This window comes from Macaca thibetana, chromosome 9, assembly GCF_024542745.1.
Source record: "Macaca thibetana thibetana isolate TM-01 chromosome 9, ASM2454274v1, whole genome shotgun sequence".
NCBI lineage: Eukaryota > Metazoa > Chordata > Mammalia > Primates > Cercopithecidae > Macaca > Macaca thibetana.
Window position 1 is genome coordinate 123,963,370 of NC_065586.1, and position 21,612 is coordinate 123,984,981.

Below are 21,612 nucleotides of genomic sequence, written 5' to 3' on the forward strand. Positions count from 1 at the left end.
GGGGAGGCCTGGGGAGAGCAGGCAGATGGCCAGCCGCTGACTGGCCTGAGACAGGATCAGACAGCCAGTGTGCCAGGGAGCTAAGAGGACTCTGTGGACTCAAGAAGGGCTCTAAAAGATGAGGGTGGTGAGGTGTTCAGGAGGGCAAGAGGCGGGTGAGCTCCTCAAAGCCTGGGAGGAGGATAGGGGAATTGACTCTGATGTCAACAGGGACCTTGAGCCTATGAGAGGCAAAATGAAGATGGTGAAGAAGGATGAAGGGCTTCCCTGTGGTAATCAACAGGGCCCTGGCACAAACACCTCTGAAAACATGCTTCTGTGTGACAATGATGAATGCCTGTAGACTTTAGAAAGAGCTGAGAATTTTTGGGGTCCAGCAGAGAAGATATTATGAGGAAAGAAGAGCCATCTGCCTCCCCATCATGTTACCAAGGCTGTTCACTTTCCAATAGCAGATGTCTGACAAAGGCAACTTGTTTCTATCTTCTTAGCTCACAGTCTCTGCCTCCTCAGCCCTGCAGCGTTAACAAGCAAAACTGTGCTTAGCAGAGCTTTGTAATTATGGCCTTCATGTACATAAGCCTGGCTCTGCAGACCACAACAGCAGAAAAAGGCAAAGCCTGGTGACGTCATGGGCTACCTGGCCCCACCTCAACCTGGGCTGTTCCTTGGAGATGCACTCAGGAGGGAGCCGCCCACCCTGCTGGGCTCTGAAGTGACCAGGCTGTCTGCTGCTGCTAACTGGGGCCCATCCTCCTCTGCTCTAACAGCCCAGACACCTTCAGTGAGCACCTCATGGCTACTGAGGTTGCTTTAGGAGCTTGAGTCTGAGGAACCATGGAGATCAGCAGAGCCTAGGCTGCTGGAGTTTACAGCCCTGGGGGTAGGGAAAGAGGGCATGACAGACACCAAAGGAGCAAATAAAGCCACAAGTAATTCCAAACTGTGATGGGGGCTGTGGAAGAGAGTGGCAGAAGGGATGGGTGCAGGGTGATCTTCCAGAGGCCACCAGTAAGAAGGAACCAAGTGCATTGGTTGGAGAAGCCCCAGGCAGGAAGGAGCTTGGCTCTGGCACTGAGAGAAAGGAGCCGTGGTTGGAGCCCAGCGGGCAGGGGTGAGAGGCTCAGAGCAGCCAGGAAAGTCAGGCAGGGCCTCGTGGGAGTTTGGATTTTATTCTTCATGGAGGCTTTTAAGCAGGGGGCTAGCAGGACCTGGTTTCCACTTTGTGAGGTGCCCAGGACCAAGTGTGAAGAATGGATCATCTGGGAGAGTGGGTGGGAAGCTGGGGAGCCACTGCAGGCTTTGGAGGGGTACAGGCAGTCACAGGAGGGAAGGGCGAGATGCATGGAGAAGCCGGTGGGAAGCGGACTTGGGCCCTCTGGGAGGTGGACTGGAGGTGGGACATGGAGGCAGGGATAGGGACGACTGCAGAGAAACCAAGTAAGAGCAAGAGGCAGGTCTGAGACAGCAGGAGACAGCCAGGAGGAGCTGAGCTTGCAGGAGAGGGCCCCAGAGCGATGCTGTTTAGAGAGTTCCCATGCGGATGGTGTTTAAAGGTTTGGGGCTAGAAAAGGCCCCCAGGGCAGGGCAGGAAGGTGGAGCTCAAGTTCTCCACCGGTTTCGCAGCTCTCTGGCCCCTGTGGAGGGGAAGTCCCACTCTGGGCAAGTCACCTGCTGGTGGCCTCTGCCAGGAGGTGCCCATTGCTCTGCAGCCTTTGGGGTCTGTAGCTCTGTCTAAACAGACTTCAAGTATGCTAAGAGTCGTCGGCTAGCAAACGGTGCAACGTGGGGTAACACACCCTAAGTGCCACTTTCTCCCCATTCATTCATTCATTCATTAGCCTAACGAGCTGGGCCCCTACCACAGAATGCAGCTTCCCTCATGAGGGTTGGGCCGTGGCCCCACCCAGAGGACACGACACAAAGGTTCAGAACCAAGATGCCACCAATGTCCTTTCTGCTCCTCCCAGGGAACTGCCTTTTCTCTGAAACCTCCCTAAATAGCCTGAGTGAAATCCCCTGGAAGAAGTCGGCTAGACAGCAGGCCCAGTGCCTGACTCGGGCGCTCCTCTTTCTCTTCGTGCGTTTTTAACTTTGACAGATGCTGCCTTAAGGACAAGCGAGCCCTCTTCAACATCCCCCAAACAGGCGCCTTATCCCCACCTCTTTCCTGAGGAGGCCACCAGGCCCAGCGACCTCCCAGCTCTCCCAGCTTCCTCGCACCAGAAGCGCACGGGGTGCCCTGCAAGTCCCATACCTGCTGCAAGACCAGGGCGAGTCCCCAGCCAGGCCACTTCCTGGTGCACAGGAATAGGGCAGGGAGAGGCAGGGCCTTGCCTTTGCTCTCCTCCAGGTGTGAGTGCCTGCCATAACTTGACCCTCTACGCACCTGGGTCCCGGCGGAGGGGCTGGGCCAGGCCTCCCCGGAAGGGGCACCGGCCTTGGGTAAACGGACACCCACAGTGCCTAGGTGCTCTCAGGGCAGGGCCTCAGGGCCATACCCGCCGCGCAGGTGGGGCGGGCGCCCTGGATGCGCTCCCCGCGCCGGGCACCAGGCGTCGCCCCCGCTCCTCTCAGCGCCCGGGCCCCCGCCCCCGCCGCGGAGCCGCAGCCGGAGCTGGAGCCGAGGCGGCGGCGGGACCCGGCCGGCCGGACAAATTTCCTGCTCCGCTGCGGACGGCGGGCGGCAGGAGCCGGCGCGAGCGGCTTCAGGAACCCACGGCCTCTGCGCGTCCCCGCGACCCTTCTTCGCGCCCGGCAGGCACAGCCGGGCGCCCCGGAGGGCGGCGGGCGGGCGCCCGGGAGATGCAGAGCCGCCGCGGCAGCGAGACCTGCGCGACCGGACCGGCCCCCCCGAGGTGAGCGCGCGCGTGCGGGCGGGGACACTGCGCTCCTGTGGGGCACCGTGCGCCCCGGGCGGCCCGAGCAGGCCGGGGACGCTGCCTCGGCCGCCGCCGCGGGAGGGAGGGGCCTCTCCGAGGCTCAGAGTCCCGACCCTATCCCCGCCGCCCCCGCGGCGCGCCCAGTACCAGCGGCTGGGGACCGCATGACGCCCGACCCTGGCCCGCGGCGCGTACCCTCACCCGGAGTCCCCGGCCCAACTTGGCGACCACAGTGGCAGTGCTCACGCTCCCTCTCGGTAAACAGGAGGAGGGCGCGCGTGTCTGCGGGTGGCGACAGTGCGCGGGGGCCGGCGGCAGGGCGGCGTACGTGAAAGCGGGCGACACCGAGAGGGGGTGCAGGCCTCGCGTGGGGGGCTGCGCGCACCGAGGCTGTAGGCTGGCGCCTTTGAAGAAAGTGGCTCGAGTTGTGCCAACTCCGGGAGGGGCCGGCGCGCTGCCAAGATGCTGCCCCACAGCCAGGCGCCCGCGCCTTCCCAGGGAGGCGGGCAAGCGGAATGCAGCAGCCGCGCGGGGTCGGAGATGCGGTGGGGAGCCCCTGGCAGGTGGTCCAGGCCGGACTGCCGCGATTTGCAGGGTCGATGACCTCCCAGGGCTCTTGGGCACAGAGGCCAGCGCGGTGCCAATTCTGAGCGCTCTCGGGACCATCTGGGGAAGGCCAGGCAACCCACAGGATGGGGAGGCAGAGCCAAGCCGGATGGAGACCGCGCTGGACCTGACCTAAATTCCTTCCAGGCATGCAAACCTTTCCAGAAAGGTTAGCCAATTATACTTGCAGAATTATGATATTGATTTGTCTTGAGTCGTGACCATTCCATCAGAGTTTCAATCCAGGAAACTCAAAGAAAGAATATAGTTCTCTGCTTGTATTTTAGAGTGAATGAGTGTATGGGTGAGTTGAATGAACACCAGCAGAGTGATCACGTGATCCAGAAATTACTGTGTCCGTGTCCAGTCAGCTCTGCCTTTGGCCCCAGGTACGCCTTGACCCAGGGCGTCTGGAGGTCTTTGTGTCCCAAAGATGAATGAAGTTCTGCCTCTGCACACTAACGACTCTTGCCCATTTAAACTGTGTGTAGGGGTGGTGGGGGTGGAGGGGTGTTTCCAAAACTGGGAGGCTAGGCCAGAGGAGGGCCTGAAATGGTAGGGGCCAGTGGCTGCGCAAGCATCTGACCACCACGGTCACTCGGCCAGCATGGTATGGGCAGAGCTCTGTGGTATGAACAGGGTTGGAGTCTGTACTTACCAAGCATAGGCTCTTGGCATTTGGGGAGCAAAAAGTCAGAGGTGAGGTAGAGCAGGCCCAAGAGGTGGGGGCTGCGCTGTCAGTGAGAGGGGCCTGAACGCAGCACCCAGCCCTTCCCAGACAAGGCCCTGCCCCTGAACGTGACCTTGGGGGCCAAGATTTTTGTTCATTGATGTTGGTGATGCCTGTGAGTCACCACCGCCCCCTCCCTGCTCCAACAGACCGTTCCCATGTGGACAAGAGCTAGGAGCTAGATTTGTCTCTGGAAAAGGTCAGGTCACTGGATGTGTCCAGATGGCTTGGGACTTAGTCATACACTCCCTCATCAGTTCCAGTCAAACCAGTTGAGGGCAGTGGATGAGGGCATTGTTGTCTTTATGTGTGATACTTCTTGGAGGCCCTGGGTGGACACAAAGTGAGGATAATGCAGAAAGCCATACAGAGGCCACCTCTCATTTCTGTGGGGGCCACCCAGCTGAGAGAGACACGCTCCCTGTGTCAGCACCCCCACCTCCACGGAAGCCTGGAGGAGGTCCTGAAGCACCCTGCCCTCATGGGAGCCCCCTCTTCTCCAGGGATGCATGTGTGCAAACCATTGTCCCTGAGAGTAGATGTGGCTGTGCATGTACATCATTGACCCTGAGAGGAGAGGTGGCTGTGTGTGCAAAACATTGTCCCCGAACCCCAGTAGAAGATGCAGTCACAGTGGGGGTGATGGCAGATGCATCAGTTTCAACTCGTGAAAGTATGCTTCTCCCAGACGTGCCTCAGTGGGTCCACTGTGCTCCATTTCCACCACCAGTAGCCTAGTCTAAGGTGCACCACTGATCCATATTCCCTCCCTGAAGGCTAGAGGTGTGTTTCTAGGCCCGGCCACTCCTCTGCAGTTCTCCGCAGCTGCCCACTTGACATTTATCCCTGGGATATCAAATGCCGCTTGACTCAATGTGTCAAAATCAAACTTGTGATCTCTCATCCCCTTCCAGTACTTTCCCAGTGTTGTCTTTATCCATCCAATTTCACCAGCCTCCATGTTGCTTCTGAAATATATGCCAGACTATAGTTTCCATGAAGAGAGGACAATATTATATCTCCAGTGCCCAGCCATGTACTTGCCAGTGGAGCCTTGAGGACTACTGGCCATGGATGAACAACTTGGAAGTGAGATCTTCCCGAAGTACATGTGCTGATGGAGCAAGCGTGTGTCTGTTGCGTGGATGTTGTATGGTTGATAGGCAGCCACACATTTTTGCCGATGTGGATGGGCATGGTCCATCCAGGGGTCATGTGGCCAGCCCTTCTGGAGATGCTGGACTCACCTGCTAAAATGACTGTTGGCTTGGACCAGAGACACCCCAAGTGACCTCCCAGGGAGGCAGGCTTGGGAGCAGAGAGGGAACAGGATCGAAGCTGCCCTGTATTCCCTTGCTAGACAAGTCTTTTTCATTCATAATGTCTGAGTCACCCTTACAGAAGTTCTGTTGCCAAAGCAGGAATGAATGTATCCATTAGGGTAAGACTGGCCTTCTTAATATTTGAATATCACTTGGGAAAAAAAAAATTACAGTTCTAAGAACATCTCTAGTTTTTCTTTTGGCTTTTTTCCTGCTGAACCAATGGCTTTGTCTTCCATGAAGCTCCCAAAGCTTTCTAGATCCCAAGACTCAGCTCCCTGCTCTCAGTCTCCTTCCCCTTTATCTCCATCTTAGGAACTCCTACCCATACCTCAAGGTCCACCTCAAAAGTCTCCGTCTCCACAAAGCTTTCCTGGCCCCCCGACCTGAGAGGAATCTCTCTTACTCTTGGTTCCATAGAACGTTATTTGTGCCTGTCCTAAAGCACTTACTGGACTCGATTTTGATTTCCAGTTCACTTGCTCAAGTAGTTTATCTCCTCCACTAGGCAGCCAGTGCTTTAAGGGTGGAGGGTGTGTCCCTGAGAGCTTGTACTTTGGGTTCACTCAGTCAAATTCTGACTCTGGTGCGACCTTGGCTAAATGACTCAAAATGTAGACTTCAGTGTTCTCTTCTCTAGAATGGGAGTCATCATTGCTACTTCCCAGGGCTGCTGCTGTGAGGGGAACATAGGATACATATAACTGACAGGCCACATGGCTGGTATGCAGTAAATTGTGGTTATCTTTCCCCTACAACCTCTAATGCTGTGCATTGCACATGTAAGAATCAATGAAGTTTGAGGCCGGGTACAATGGTTCACACCTGAAATCCCAGCACTTTGGGAGACCGAAGCACGCAGATCACTTGAGGCCAGGAATTCCAGACCAGCATGGGCAACATGGTGGAACTCTGTACCAAAAACACACAAAAAATTAGATGGGTTTGGTGGTGCACACCTGTAGTCCCAGCTACTCAGGAGGCTGAGGTGGGAGAATCATCTGAGCCTGAGAGGTCAGGGCTGCAGTGAGCCATGTTCACACCACTGCACTCCAGCCTGGTTGACAGAGTAAGACCCTGTCATGGAAAAAAAAAAAAAAATCAATGAGGTTTGAATGAATACGTGAACCAAGCAAAAACCATACGAATAGATACCTTTTGTGAATCATCCAGATTGGTAAGTCAAATCAATATGGTGGTGACATGCTAAATAACTTTATTTTTTGCATGACAATCTAAATGATTATTATGTAAATTTTGTGTGATGAAGTATTTTAATCCCATAATGTTATCACTTACCATGAAGGCCATCATTCTTCAATATTCACCATTGACTCCAGTGATCGATGAGGCAGAAATGCAACTTGCTATGCACATTAACCAGGCTCGTGGCCTGAATGAAACCTGGCTGCGTGTGAGGCACTGCAAAAGCAAACAAAACCCAGCCCTGAGAAGCAGTGTGGCCTAAAATGAGGTGTATGGAATCAGGGTAAGAGAGCAGCTTCTAGACCAGAACATAAAGCTAGGAAGCTGTGGCCAACCCTAGAAACTCTCAGAACTTCACTTTGCTTATCCAAAGAAAGGGGCTATCCTGGGCCGTCTCTGAGCCCCTCACAGCTGCCACACTTCCGCCCGATTTCACCCCTCCTCACCACTGGGCAGGAAGGGCTGCTGACTCTGTACAAGGCTGGATCCCAGGCAGGGAGGCCGCCTGTTTCTTGGCTCAGCACTTGGGCCACATGTCTCCCTGCTCTGGACACCAAATCTAGAGAGAGAGTGAGGAGAGGCCTGTGGGTACATGTAGCACGCTGCCAATTTTAGGTACTGGCCCTGGACATACCAAGAGTTTATTTTGGAGGATTAACTTCTCATTATTTTGCCACTAGGATTTTCTTTTTCACCAAAAGCAGAGTGCTGGGTGATATTTCAGATGGTTGGGATTTTAGATCATCCATACCTGAGGCAATAGGGGTTGATCGAATGTTACTAATCCTTGAGCAGACACAGATGAGCAGTTGTGGGGCCGGTCACTGCTGGATGTGGGCTAGGAGACCCCTGGTTTGGGAATTATGAAGGCAGCCTCCTTTTCTTCCCTGGGATCTGGCTGCTGTTCTCCCAGTCATACCCATCATGGTCCGCCCCGTCCAGGTGTTCCATGTGAGGAGTTTTGATGTGGTGCACAGCCTTTGAACTGTTACAACACCCTGCTCACAGCCAGAAATGTAGACCCCAAGTCTTTCTTTCAACTCTACGAATACTTCAGAGGCTTTGATTGAACTTATGAAATAAAAATTCTTAACAATATATTTCAGAAAAATAAACATATCCTTTTATATTCATTCCCAATGAACTAGGGGCCAGATAAAATATTTTAAAAGGGCATCTGTTTTTAAAAATGTCTTTCAAATGCAATCAAGAATGTTCAGTTAATCCAGTCTGTTATGTATATTGTAACAAGTAACAAAAGAGGCAGATAAATCTTTCTCCCAAAAACAAATATAAAGTCCAGCAGGGAGTAGGGAAATGTTTGAAGAAAAGAAAATGATTCTTAGTTATGTGCTAAAAACCAACCGCGTTTTGGGCAGGTGCTTTGATGTTAGTGTTTGTTGGGTGGAGAGTAAAGAATTGATAGGAAAACTTGTTCGGATCCCAGGTCTGGGTGCTGGCTACACATTTGATCCAATGGAAGGGCTAGCATGGGAACAATAGCGTTTGGCTGTGAGCGCCCTGGGCAGGTACATGACTCTGTCATCAGCTCCCAGGGATGGACAGCTGGTCCCACAATGCCTGGGGTTCAGAGCTCACTCTGTGCATGTATGTGACATGGAGAGATGGACGAAGGTAATAGAATTGAGTAAGAGCCTGTCCAGGTAGCAGTGGAGGAGGCCAATGGCAGAGGCTCTCCCTGCCGTGATTTTACTGTCTGAATACCAGTAACAAGTGGAAGCCATGGGACTTTATTTTCAAGGGGAGGTGACACAGCCTGGGGCTCAGGGAAAGGACTTAGGAGCAGAAGGACTGGTTTCATAGAGGCCCATGAAACTAAGGCTCTGGACAAGGCAAGGGACTTCCCCTGGCCCAGTGTGAGCCCAGGTCTTTACAGGGGGGAGCATGATGCCACCAAGAGAGCTGCATAGGGAGCGGTGGAGGTGGTACGCAGAGGCCTGGCCCCATGCTCACCAAAGGGCCAGTGGTCTTACACAAGGCAAGGGACCAGGGGACCGGAATCAAAGGCCTGAGGTGATGTGAGCCCTGACTTCTCCTTTGCCACAGTCCCTTTGTCCTCAAGGCAAGTCACTTAATTTCTGTTCAATAAATGCAGAAACATAATTTTTGGTTATTAATGTCCCTAAATCTGTTTGGACATTTCCAGCTGAACATTAGTCACCAGTTTTGTACTAGGGAGAAAATTAGTTCCATCTTTCTTCTCAAGTGCGATTTTTAAATGTCCTATCACGTAGCTACTTGATTACAGTGTATTATTTTAAATGACCTCTGTACTCAGTCCTTTTATTTTGGCGTCCTCTCACTCCAGAAGGACTTGGCAATTTTCAGGCTGTGTCTCCGCAATAGGGCTTTCATAGGTCTGTGGTGCAGACTGGTTTGCTCTCCCCGACTCCTCGGCTAACATGCACAGGGGTGCTCTGAGGGTCGGGAACGCACCCACGAAGCACAGCCCAGACAAAATGGAAGCTCCTGTCCAGGCAGGTTCCCGGTGAAACTCAGGGGAGCTCCAACCTTCCTTTCTTCTCCAGTTTATAAAGAGGCCAGCCTCAGAGGTGGACACCTACTTCCATGATTTGATGTCTGACCCTGGGACTCTCCTCTCTACCCTGCCCCCACCTCATCCACCAGCCTTTTGGTCTGAAATCCTTGTCATGGGGTAAAGCTTTTTATTTTGTTGTTGGAAACACAGCATATGGTTTGCCTGTGTGTCCCCTTCAAATCTCATGTTGAAATGTGGTCCCCAGTGTTGAAGGTCGGGCCTGGTAGGAGGTACTGGATCATGAGGCAGGTCCCTCCTGATTACTAGCACCATCCTTTTACTGATGAGTGAGTTCTTGCTCAGTTAGTTCACATGAGATCTGGTCATTTTAAAGAATGTGGCACCCCCCACCCACTCTCTCTCTTGTTCCCACGCTCACTATGTGACATGCTGGCTCCCTCCCTCCTCTGCCTTGATTGGAAGCTTCCTGAGCCTCACCTGAAGCAGGTGCCAGCATTATGCTTTGTGCACAGCCTGCAGAACTATGAGCCAATTAAACCTCATTTCTTTATAAATTACCCAGCCTCAGGTATTCCTTTATTGCAGCGCAAGAACAGACTGACATACACAGCACAGGCGGAAATACAGGCTTCGCAGACAGTGGTGGCCTGTTTACCTGACACCATCATTATTCCCAGGACAGGTGCTACTCTTAACTCTTCCAACCCCATCCACTTGTTACAAAACACACTTCCAGAAAAAGGCTAGGTTGTTACTGAGGTAACATGGGATGGATCTTTGGAGGTGGGAAGGCCTCCAGACTCCTCTGGGGAAGACAAAGTAAATCCTCCCTATGGAATGCTCCAGCTCGTTTTCTAGATTCCAGAGAGACCTGCTAGTAAATTCAACTAAGAGGTTGGTGTTCAGCACAGAATATTTCCTACAGATGTCGGTGTTTCTTTCCAAATCCTTCCTCTCTTCAGGGTACTTTCCCACTGTTCTACTGTTCTACACGTAGGAGAGAAAGCATTTCTCAGATGGTGAGCTTTTATCTTCCAATGGTTGTCAACTAAGGAGACCTGGAAGTTCCCTTTCCACCTGGAATGTGAGCCCTGCGTGCGGGGCATGAGATAAGGACCAAGGAATGACCCAGGACAATTTCAGAGCACAGGGGTGACATATCCTCATGTCAGGATGTGGAGCTCATATTCAGACCCAAACACTCTGAATCTCTGAAGAAGAAGCTCTCTGACAATTCCTGGGGAGGAAATCAGTATGAATTAATAAAAAGCCTGAATATTGTGGATTTTTATTACATTCGAGATTTATAGTAACTCAATCCAGGCCAAGAAAACGTTGCCTTCAGGTACTTACTTTAATGAATAGAAAGCATGTAAATGCTCTTCCAAAGAGAATAACACATTTTAGCAGCTTAAATATGTAAAAATAAAACTGTACAGTCTTAGTTGCACTAGGAAGTCTACTTATCAAAAAAAGAAACTTCTGTTTCCAGCCACATTATTTCAAATCGTCCCAAAACTTACATTGTTACTAGTAAAAATTTTTCCTTGTGATTAAGTATGGTTTTCCTCTTTCTGAAAGCAGCCTTAGTTTCATAAACAGTTGAACATTTAAGTACTGGACGAAAAAGTACTGTGAACCAGTAACCTCGTCTTTAATTTTGAATTGCTGTTTACTCAGCACTCTCTTTTCCTAAGCTCATAGCAGCCCTTCATTCAGTGCATCAGTAATTCAATAAATTACTTTTTGCCAAGGTTGCAAACATCAGCTAAAGTTCAGTCATCTATTGGAGATGTAATCAGTCTGTCCATTTAAATTCCTTTGTGCAAAGTCCAGATTTTGGCCCAAAGTAATATAAAAATGCAAGAGCCAGAAATTTAATAATTTTATACTGTGTTGTGCCAAGCCAGGACTATTCTTAGCTAGCCAACAAAATTCTTTCAAAGGATGTTTTTTGGTTTTCATCAAATGTAGGTAGTGTTTAGGAGTCTGTAATATCATTTAGAAGGAACAAGTGGAAGTATTAAACCTGTATTGACTACCTGCAGTATATAGAGGATCTATGACTTACAATGGTTTCATTATAGTTTCTCAAATTTACAATGGGTTTATTGAGTTTTGGGTACATTTTCAACTTATGATACATTCTATTTACAAGGGGTTCATCAGGATATGACCTCACTGTAAGCCCAGGAACATCTGTACAAGCACTGCTTAGCACTGGAGTTACCAAAAAAAAGGCACAATGGCTTGTGACATCCTGTGGATGCTCCAGGTCCACAGGAAGACAGAACTCACTTCCAGGGAGTGTTAAATGTGATGCTGGACACTCTTGTGGAAGAGTGGAGACCTGGAAGGGCCTCCCCAGGTAGCGCAGTGACATGGTCTGGCTCTGTGTCCCCACTCAAATCTCATTTTGAATTGTAATCCAAATAGTGATCCCCACATGTTGGGGGAGGGACCTTGTAGAAGGTGATTAGATCGTGAGGGTGGTCCCCCCATACTGTTCTCATGATAGTGAGTGAGTTCTCATGAGATCTAATGGTTTTATAAGTGGCTCTTCCCCCTTCACTCTGCACTTCTCCTTCCTGTCACCTTGTAAAGAAGGTGCCTTGCTTCCCCTTCCACCATGATTGTAAGTTTCCTGAGGCCTCCCCAGCCATGCTGAACTGTGAGTCAATTAAGCCTCTTTCCTTTATAAATTACCCAGTCTTAGGCAGTTCTTTATAGCAGTATGAAAACAGACTAATACAAGCAGGCTTGGTTTACTGGGCCATTTCATAGGCAGCTGACAGAGATTGAGCATTCCAGACAGAGGGGCTGCCATGTACTTGCTTGGCAATAGGAAGTGGTGTGTCCTGTCGGGGAAGAGCAGGTGTCTGCATGGAGCTGTAGCCCAGGGACAGAGGGGATGGGACGAAAGAGATGGAAAGTTTTAGGATCACCCCAAACACTTGTGCACCATCTAGGAGTCTGGATTACGTCTGATGGACCAGCAGTTCTTAATCTGTCTTAAATTATGACCCCCTTTGAGATTCTAAGGAAGACTATGGACTCATTCTCCAGAAAAACGCATGTGTGCACACAGTCATTTTTATAGTTTCAGCGAGTCTTTCCTAACACCCCTCCTCCCATCCTGAGGCTCACAGGTTCCAGGTGTATCCCGTTTGTGCCGCCTGGCCAGCCTCACAGAGCCCAGCAGCATGCTCAGCTGTGAGTTTGAGAAGGGGCCCCCTGCTGGCTGTGTGTGGTAAGCCAGAATAGAGGTGATGGGGGAAACTGACTCAGCAGGTTGGATTCATAGGCAACATGACCATGCGGGTGAGAGGATGAGGGTGAGAACCAAGGCCCCGCAGTTTTCCGCCAGGGTGACTGGATGCATCCGGACCAGACATAGGCTTACGGGATGATGATGCACCCAGGATGTGAACTGAGTTTGAGGGTGCCAGAGGGGGAAGCCGCTCCAACATGTGGAATCCAAGCAGCCGATTCCAGCAGGGAGAGTCTGTCCAAAGGGAAGTGAAGAGAGTTTTTCAGCATGAAACTGATGGTGCCAATGTTTGTGCTTCATGGCGCTAAACTGTCATCTTTCTTTTTATTAAAAATGGGCTTACAGAGCCAGGTGCAGTGGCTCATGCCTGTAATCCCAACACTTTGGGGAGCTGAGGTTGGAGGATTGCTTGAGGCTAGGAGTTTGAGACCAGTCTGGGCAACATAGTGATACTGTTTCTAAAAAATATTTAAAATTAAGCCAGGCATGATGCTGAGTGCCTGTAGTCCCAGCTGCTCCGGGGGCTAAGGCAGGAGGATCGCTTGAGCCCAGGAGGTCGAGGCTGCCATGATCATGCCACTTACTCCAGCCTTAGTGACAGAGCGAGACCCTGTCTCAGAAAAATTTTTTTATTTTGAAAATTGGGTTACACTGTACATTCTTGGGGTCTAGACAATATTCCTAATAAAATGCCATGTAGGCAGGGCATGGTGGCTCACACATGTAATCCCAGCATTTTGTGAGGCCAACGTAGGTGGATCACATGAGGTCAGGAGTTCAAAACTGGCCAGGCCAACATAGTGAAACCCTGTCTCTACTAAAAATACAAAACTTAGCTGAGCACGGTGGCGTACTCCTATAATCCCAGCTACTTGGGAGGCTGAGACAGGAGAATCGCTTGAGCCCATGAGGCAGAGGTTGCAGTGAGCTGAGATCATACCACTGCACTCCAGCCTGGGTGACAGAGTGAGACACCATCTCAAAAAAAAAAAAAAAAAAAAGCCATATAATGAATCACTGAATGATGGTTGTTGTCGTCAGAGAAGTCGGCTCACAGGGGGTGATATCTCCTGCTCCCACTTACAAAGCAGGTGGGAATGATCTCAAGAAGCTCTATGAGGTGACCCTCGGCCTCTGATGGGGACAAACGGGAGTCACTGTGCTCTGTCTCTGGCTCCCATGACTCTTATCTAAAGACCTCAGGCTGGCTTGGGGCACCACATTTAAACTTCCTTTAAAAAAGGAGCAAATTGGCTGGGTGCAGTGGCTCACGTATGTAATCCCAGCACTTTGGGAGGTCAAGGTGGGCAGATCAGGAGGTCAGGAGATCGAGACCATCCTAACACAGTGAAACCCCATCTCTACTAAAAACACAAAAAATTAGTCGGGCATGGTGGCAGGCGCCTGTAGTCCCAGCTACTCAGGAGGCTGAGACGGGAGGATGACCTGAACCCAGGAAGCAGAGCTTGCAGTGAGTCGAGATCACGCCACTGCACTCCAGCCTGGGCGACAGAGCGAGACTCTGTCTCAAAAAAAAAGAAAAAAGAAAAAAAGAAAAAAAGGGAGAAAATCTATATGGGAGAAATGAAAATTATGAAGGAGCTCGGGGGAAAGGCCGAAAAAATCTTGGCTATTCATATAAATCAACTCCCAGGGCTGGCTTTATGGCTGTTAGGCAACCCCTGGCCAGTCAGCATCCTGGCAGTTGTCATTTGGCAGAGTCAGAGGGCAGACACACAATGACAGCAAGAGCAAAGGCGGGCCCTGCCCACGAGGAAGAGCCATGGCTGTTGAGCATCAGTGTGTATTTCTCAAGGAGCATGTAAGAGACTTTTTGCAAAATTGCAAAGAACTGGCCTGACTGGGAAGTGCAAGAATTATCTTCCCTTCAGAGAAAAGGGAAGTTTAACGGAGGCCTCCTTGGGCTGGAACACATCTCAAAGTCATGGTTCTCAGAAACCCAGGGTGCATTTATGGACAAGTCTATTATGGGAGTTGTAGTTGTATCTTGAAGATGCAAAGATTCATTTTGTACCTTTATTTTACACATCAGACCTTACCCAGGTACCATTCTGTGCCAGGCAGTGCCTAGGACTGAGGCAGATTTGGCTCCATTGATGTGCCCAGGAAATGGATTTCATTGCACACTGAAGGACCAGCCCTTAAATGCGTTGTCGTCAAATAAAAAAAGAAAATTTCACTCATTTCTGGTGATTTTCTCAATAACCTTTCTCATATATTTGAATGTAACTAGAAATATGTGTTTTGTCCAAGTCTTTCAGTTCACCAAAAACCAAAGTTAAATTTTACCCTTGCAACAATTTGAGAAGTTTGGCCAGCAATTTGATCTCCCTATTTAGAGTCAGAGCTGGAGGCCAGCTGCAGATGAGGAAAGGGAGATTTGTCCCGGGGCACACTGCCTGTTCTTGCCACCCGTGGGCTGCCCTCTTCCTGTTCTGTTCTGTGCTGCCCCTAGTGGACTGACCCCTTATCCCTCCCTCCTGTGCCTGCAACGCAGCTTATGGTGCTGGGCCTCGGGAAATGGAGGGCCCTCATCTGCATCCATAAGAAGAAAGCCCGGGTTATTCATCTGTTTAGACAGAAGTGCATTCCAACCTTTAGCAGGATCTGAAGGTGACAAGCTATGACTTCATTACTGTGCATCCATCTTTTGTCTGCTTGGCCCTAGTCCTCTGGGTGTGGTTTCCGCCTGGCAAATTACTTCCAGGAGGTGCTTGAGAAGGCAGTAGCGTGTGGAAACATCTTATGTGCAGCATGCTTTTGTTTACAAATGATTTATTACTGGTTATGTCAAAATACACATCCTGAATGAATGGGCAGTGCTGGGTAGAAATCAGTGACGTCAATCGTGGTTATTTTACTTAGCAGTGGATTTTTTTTTTTTTCCTTTTCAGTGTAGTAGTAATTTGTAAATGCTTTAAGGAGGTTATGCTTTCTTTAGTGGCTTGGCATCTTGGAAATTGGAGCAGCCAGGCTTGGCGTGCTGTGTCCATTTTTAGCCCTAGCAGGCAGGAAGTGTGGCCATGCTCTCCCAGGGTAACTGCTGCGAGTTTGTGGCTAGAATGATGCTGGGTGGGAGTTCCTCAACTGTTTGAATGCAATGGGCTTAGCTCATGGTAAGAAAGTGCATGGAGCCTGGGAAGCGATTGGTATCTGGTTACCCTGAGCTCAGCCTCTAGTAACAAATGACACAAGGCGTTTGTGAAGGCTGGAAAGCCTCTGTGAGAAGAGCACCTTGCATCCCACGGGGAAGGGGCAGCCCCCTGGAGCATGAGGGGTCTCTTGCTGCCTCTGCTTTGAGTCTGGCTGAGGGGCCACTTTGCTGCCTGACCCCCAGCCAGGATACGAGTTCCCATTGCTGGTGGGCGTGTGACAGCCCACGTGGCCACAGCACCCTCCCCTCTGCTTCTTCAACCCTCCTAGGTCGGGGAGTTCCAGTGGCAGGGCAGAGAGACCATTCCCCATGGCTGACTCAGCTACAGTCCACCCAGAGTGCGTTTATCGGCAAGTCTACTACAGAGGCGCTGTACCTGAGCCTGGAACAAACCTTCTTCTTTCATGGACTTCCCTGGTCTCTCCAGGACACCTCAGTGCAAATGCAGCTGTGTAATGCCACCCCACACACTGAGAGGAGGGGAGCGGGTGGGCTCCATGTCAGTCAGGGACCTTAGGGATGCACGAGATGGAAATATGACTCAAGTTCAGTCAAGTTCGTAGGGGCGTTGACTTACAGAACTGAAAGCTCAGGTACAATTGGATCCATAGGCCAGATGTTGCCATGAAGGCCCTGACTCCCTCTCATACGTGCTCTGACAGACTCAGTCCTGTGGAGCCTCCAGCAAACTCACATTCTGTCTTCCCTGTGGAAGGAGAGAGCTTTTCCCTACAGATCAACCCAGACGTGAGTCTCCTTGGCTCTGACAAGCCAGGCTTGGATAACTCAGAGCTTCCTCAGTGTCTCGGGCTTTCCCTGTTTTGATAATCCAGGCTTGGGCCCCGTGTCCTCCCAGGGACCAGAGGTGGAAACACAGCTCCTTTGGCAAGGGTCCTATTTTCAGTGGGGGTCCAGGGCAATAAATGAAATAATCATTGTGATAATACCAGCGATCACTGGTGTTGAGGGTGCCCTTGCTGAGTGCCAGCCAGGTCCTGCTCTAAGCACTTGGACGTGTTAACTCGGTCGGTGCTCACAACTGCAATACCAGGTGAGGTATTTTTGACAATCAGTGCATTTTTGACAGAAGGAACTGGAGGCCTAGACAGGGTAGCAGCAGGGTGGGGATTTGAAAAGGGACTGAGACCAATAATCCCCAAGACGGAGGGGTGATGCCTATGTGTGGGAGCAGGGGCCACACGGCTGCTGGGGATGGGGTGGGAAGAGGTGTCCTGTGGCCCCCAGGCTCACTCAGGGAGCAGTCAGATGGAAGGCTGGGGTAGACACCTGGGCCCGCCTGGGAAGGGTTTTAGAATCACAGGAGGGACTTGAGCTCCCTCTTGAACTGGGGGAGGTGATGCCAGGGATGTGGAGGTCTATAGGGACTGGGTTGGGGGCACAGAGCTGGGGGCCAGGAGAGGCTCACCGAGCTATTACCCAGCAGGGCTGTGCCTCACAGTCACAGGGGAAGTTCCTAAGAGCCTCCTGCTCGGACCCTGCTCTCATGACTGGCTCCAAGTTCTACAGTGAGGCCAGGACAGTAGAATTTTTTACAAAGCTCCCCCAGAGAATTCCAAGTGTGGCCAGGGTGGAGAATGCCAGGGTCTTCTGCAGGGTCCCAGAATGAGGTCAGGACTTTCTTCGATGGGGAGCGCAGGATGGGAGCCCAGGAGGAATGGGCAGGGTGCTGTGGCTCAGGGTATCGGTGGAAGAGAGGCATCGATGCTGAGTCTGACGCCCTGTGCTGGGGAAGAACTCTGCTCTTGCAGGAAGTGAAATTGCTGGAAGAAATTGCTAAAGGAAAGCAATTGAATAGAATTGTCCATGACAAGTTGTTAGTGGATTCATGAAGTCCAATTTTAAGAGCTGCTTTTTGAAAGAAGGATCCTGGAGAAGGGCTCACTAATGAGCAAGTTGCTGGTGTTGGGATGTCAGGCAGCTGCGCTGATGGAGGTCAGTCCCAGCTCCCCTGAAGCCACAGGAGCCACCACATGTGGTCATTTACACAGTTCCATTCATTCATTCACTTTCTCAAGTTCGTTCAACACATATGAACGGAAGGCCTTCTGGTGCTGAGACTCCAATGGTGAACAAAACCCACAGGTGCGCTTGCGTTCTTTGCCGCTGGATGCCTAACCTAATCTGGGGGTCCTGTGAGAGGCAGTCTCCTAAGGGGCTGGCTGTGCTGAGCCCAGCCCTGCTCTGGAGACTTTGTGGGGCGAGGGGGCTGGGGGCCATCGAAGGCTGCTCTGAGGTCGTTGTGTTGTCCGTGTGGGATTGAGAAGGCCCCATGCCAGGACCTGTGCTCTTCTCTCCCAGGTGGGCCAGGGCCATGTGTATTCATTAGGGGCCTGTCATCCACTTGGGTGCTTAGGACAGAGTGGTTGCTCCAGCTCTCTGCTCCACAGAACCCCAGTTGCCACGCGTGATACTTTTGCTAGGCCTTCTTCTAAAGAGTTCCGCTGAGCCCGTAAGAGATGTGTATTCCTGCCACTCTGTTCCCAGCCACAACATAGAAAAGGGACTGAACTCTATGCCAAGGTGGGTGGGCTGAGAGCCCCAGGCACAGCGGCTTCTGTTGGGCCATTTCTGCCCAGGTTCCTTTCTCCGGCTCCCTCCCTGCTCCTATCCCTCCCTCTCTGCCCTCTCTGGCTTTTCCCATCGTCAGCTTCACCTCTTAGAACCTCGTCTTCCAGAACCTCAGGCCCTCCCTCAGGCCCTCAGCTAGTGACCCCAGTTTTGGCGGAGGGACTGCTCTGACCTCAGCCCCAGCCCTTAGTGGCAGCAGTGGCAGCTCTGTGGGCAGCTGTGGCTAACTTGAGCCTCTGGCGGCATTCCCACCTGCACTCCTGCCCTGGGCAGAGGCCTGGAGAGCTGGTGCTCAGCCCGGCACAGCGGCTGGCATGCCATTCTTTTGACATGAGTAATAGCAAAGCAAGTCCAAGAAATGTCCAGTGTTTTCTCCCTGTTGTTGCCCAATTTCAAAGAGATAATCCAATCACCTTATCAGGTGAGGGGTGGGGCAGCCTTCCCAGAAGCAGACAGAGTGCTGGGGACACCCTGACATGGCTCAGGAGTCCTGGCTGTCCAGAGCGAGTGCTACAAGTCTGGGAAGAACCTCACAATGGAATCACTTGCCTATTTGCTCCTGATGTGAAAACCAGTTTGAATTTTTTTTTTTTTTTTTTTTTTTTTTTTTTTTTGAGATAGACTTTTGCTCTGTCACCCAGGCTGGAGTGCAGTGGCACAATCTCGGCTCACTGCGACCTCTGCCTCCCAGGTTCAAGTGATTCCTCTGCCTCAGCCTCCTGAGTAGTTGGCATTACAGGCACTCGCCACCATGCTTGGCTAATTTTTGTATTTTTAGTAGGGACTGGTTTCACCATGTTGGTCAGGCTGGTCTTGAACTCCTGACCTCGTGATCCACCCACCTCAGTCTCCCAAAGTTTTGAATTATTTTTAAAGGCTCCAAGGAGAGCGTTTGTTTTGAGAGAAATTCTGTCAAGATATCCAGCCCAGTGTGAAGACACAATCTTCCTTTAACGTAGGATTCAAACCACACACAGTTTACTTCTGGGTATCTCTGTCAGGATCTTGTTCATTTCCCACTGCCTGATGTCTGGGTGGTGGAAGCTGAGGCCCCTGAGAAATCAGAACAGACCCAGGGAGTGGTGGGAGTGCTACTTTTCCACGTCTGGTCTGGGTTTTGGGGGGTGATGTCCCCACAGAAGGCTTAAGCTGGAAAATATCCATGATGAGCCCAGGGTGCATTTGATGGAGGTTTAAATACTGTGTCAAGATGCATACAAATAAAATTAACCACGGTGCGTGGCAGAAGATGTCTCTGGGAAACTGAGTGTCTGAACAAATGAAAGAAACACAAGAGAACAAACTCTTAAGCTTTTTGTAGAGAAAGAGTTTGTGCTCGAAATAGGGACAAGTTATAGGGTGACAGTCATGACTGTTTTCAGCAGGGAGGGCAAGCGAAGGTGGGTGAGCTGGGTTTGTTGTTGTTGTTGTTGTTGCTGTTTTGAAACAGAGTCTCCCTCTGTCGCCCAGGCTGGAGTGCAACAGTGCGATCTTGGTTCATTGCAACCTTTGCCTCCCGGGTGCAAGTGATTCTTGTGCCTCAGCCTCTCCGGTAGCTGGGACTACAGGCACCCACCACCGTGCCCGGCTAATTTTTGTATTTTTAGTAGAGGCAGGGTTTTGCCATGTTGGCCAGGCTGGTCTCGAATTCCTGATCTCAAGATCCCAAGCCTACACCTCGGCCTCCCAAAGTGCTAGGACCACAGGCACGAGCCACCGCATCTGGCCAGGTGAGCTGTTTTTAAGACACAAGCTCAGGCAGACATGGGATTGTCAGCAGGATTTTTACCATCAGGTAACAGTCAATGTGTTCCCCTCTGCCCAACGTCCCTCACTGTACTCAAGAAATATCTGATGACCCAATAATAAAAGCTTACAAGATTAACTGGGATAACCCAGTTTAACATTCAATGAAGTCCCACTGGGCTGCAGAATATGGAAACATTGACCCATATAACTTGGCATTTGTATCCTTTCTGGAAACTCTCAATAATGTATAATTTTAAAATCTAGGAGTTACGGAGCGTAAAGTAGCTGAGCTTTCTAGAAAGCAGACATTGTAATGAGTAAGCAAAGCAAGAAAACCTCAGTCATTGGTACCACCTCTATTTTAAGCAGAGGCATGTGGAGCTCCCTGGGATACTTGGAAATGCACATTCCCAGGTACTGCACAGGCCGTTCCTATGAACTATGCTAATGCAGTCTTCAGCACAGCCTTCTGTTTTCTGAGCTCCAGGGCAAGGTTGGCAATTTTGTCCCATCTCACCTGTCTGAAGCCAGAACACCTGAGGACTTGGCTCGGGCTGGAAGATCCACTTCCATGGCCGGTGGATGTTGGCCATGGACAGGAGAACTTTGCTCCTTGCCGGGTGGACCCATCCACAGGACTGTGTCTGTGTCCTGATGATCTGGGAGCTGGCTTCCCCCAGAGAGAGTGATCCAGGAGAAAGCAAGAAAGATGCTACAGTGTCCTTAGGACCTAGCCTGGGAAGCCACATTCTGCTGTTTCTTTGACATCCTGTTGGTCACCTGATTTAACCTTATTCCTCCAGGAAAGAAGGGCTGGCGGTTTCCCAGCAGTATGTATGGGTGAGGGATCCTCATTCTTTTATGACCCCGGGTGGATTAGTTGAGGCTCCCAGCAGCATCCCGGCAAATCTGACTGGTTAGCTTAGTGAGAAAGGGAGCTTGGCAGACGGCTACCGCAGGGTTCTCAGAATCAATGGTGAAGCTGGATAACTAGGCTGAGAAAACAGGCAGGAGCCCAGAAGCTAGCAGCCCGAACCATGGTCAAGGCCAGGCCACAGGAAGCTTTTAGTAAGAATGTGGCCTGTGGTCCATGGCCACTGAGCCTGCTAGGCCCTTCCAGCTGTGGCCTCTGCGACAGTTCCAAAGCATCCAGGGGGCTATCACCCTAAAGACCAACATCTTGGGTAGGATTGATGGTTGGAGTCTGTGTCACCCCCTGCCAAACCCTAACTGCATGGGGGAGGGAATGTGAGTGGACAGGAAGGATCTCCCCCGGGAGGTGGAGCACTTTGGAGTAGCAGCTGACAGGTAAAGGGCACCTCACCAGCCCACAAAGGACAAAAGGCCAGCCTGTCTATACTGAGCTCAAGTGTCATTTTTGGCTACAAGTATACCTGGTATTACAGTATTAACGTATTCCTGAAAAGTTATGTTAATTGAAATTGTGCTTTATATACACTGGGTAAGCTTAATACCCTTCAGAAGTCCATAGCTAATCCTTTTGTGAAGCAGCTAATCTTTTTAGAGAACAAACGGTCACTTCTTAACCATTTCTTTCAAG

General features: G+C 50.9%; 2 protein-coding genes across 6 annotated transcripts in view; both read left to right on the forward strand.

The window, feature by feature from the left end:
- LOC126962584 (peptidyl-prolyl cis-trans isomerase A-like) overlaps positions 1-21,612 on the forward strand; it is an 890,552-nt gene that overhangs the window by 468,166 nt on the left and 400,774 nt on the right. The gene's annotated exons all lie outside the window — the stretch shown is intronic.
- The window catches only part of PTPRE (protein tyrosine phosphatase receptor type E), a 181,461-nt gene continuing 162,454 nt past the window's right edge, over positions 2,606-21,612 (forward strand). Inside the window, exon 1 of one of the 4 annotated variants that reach the window (XM_050803735.1) lies at positions 2,606-2,858. The gene's annotated coding sequence lies outside the window, so the exon portion shown is untranslated. Of the gene's footprint in view, positions 2,859-3,092; positions 3,140-3,621; positions 3,658-21,612 lie in introns of those variants that run through there. The other 3 variants (XM_050803736.1, XM_050803732.1, XM_050803731.1) reach the window with 3 other exon arrangements.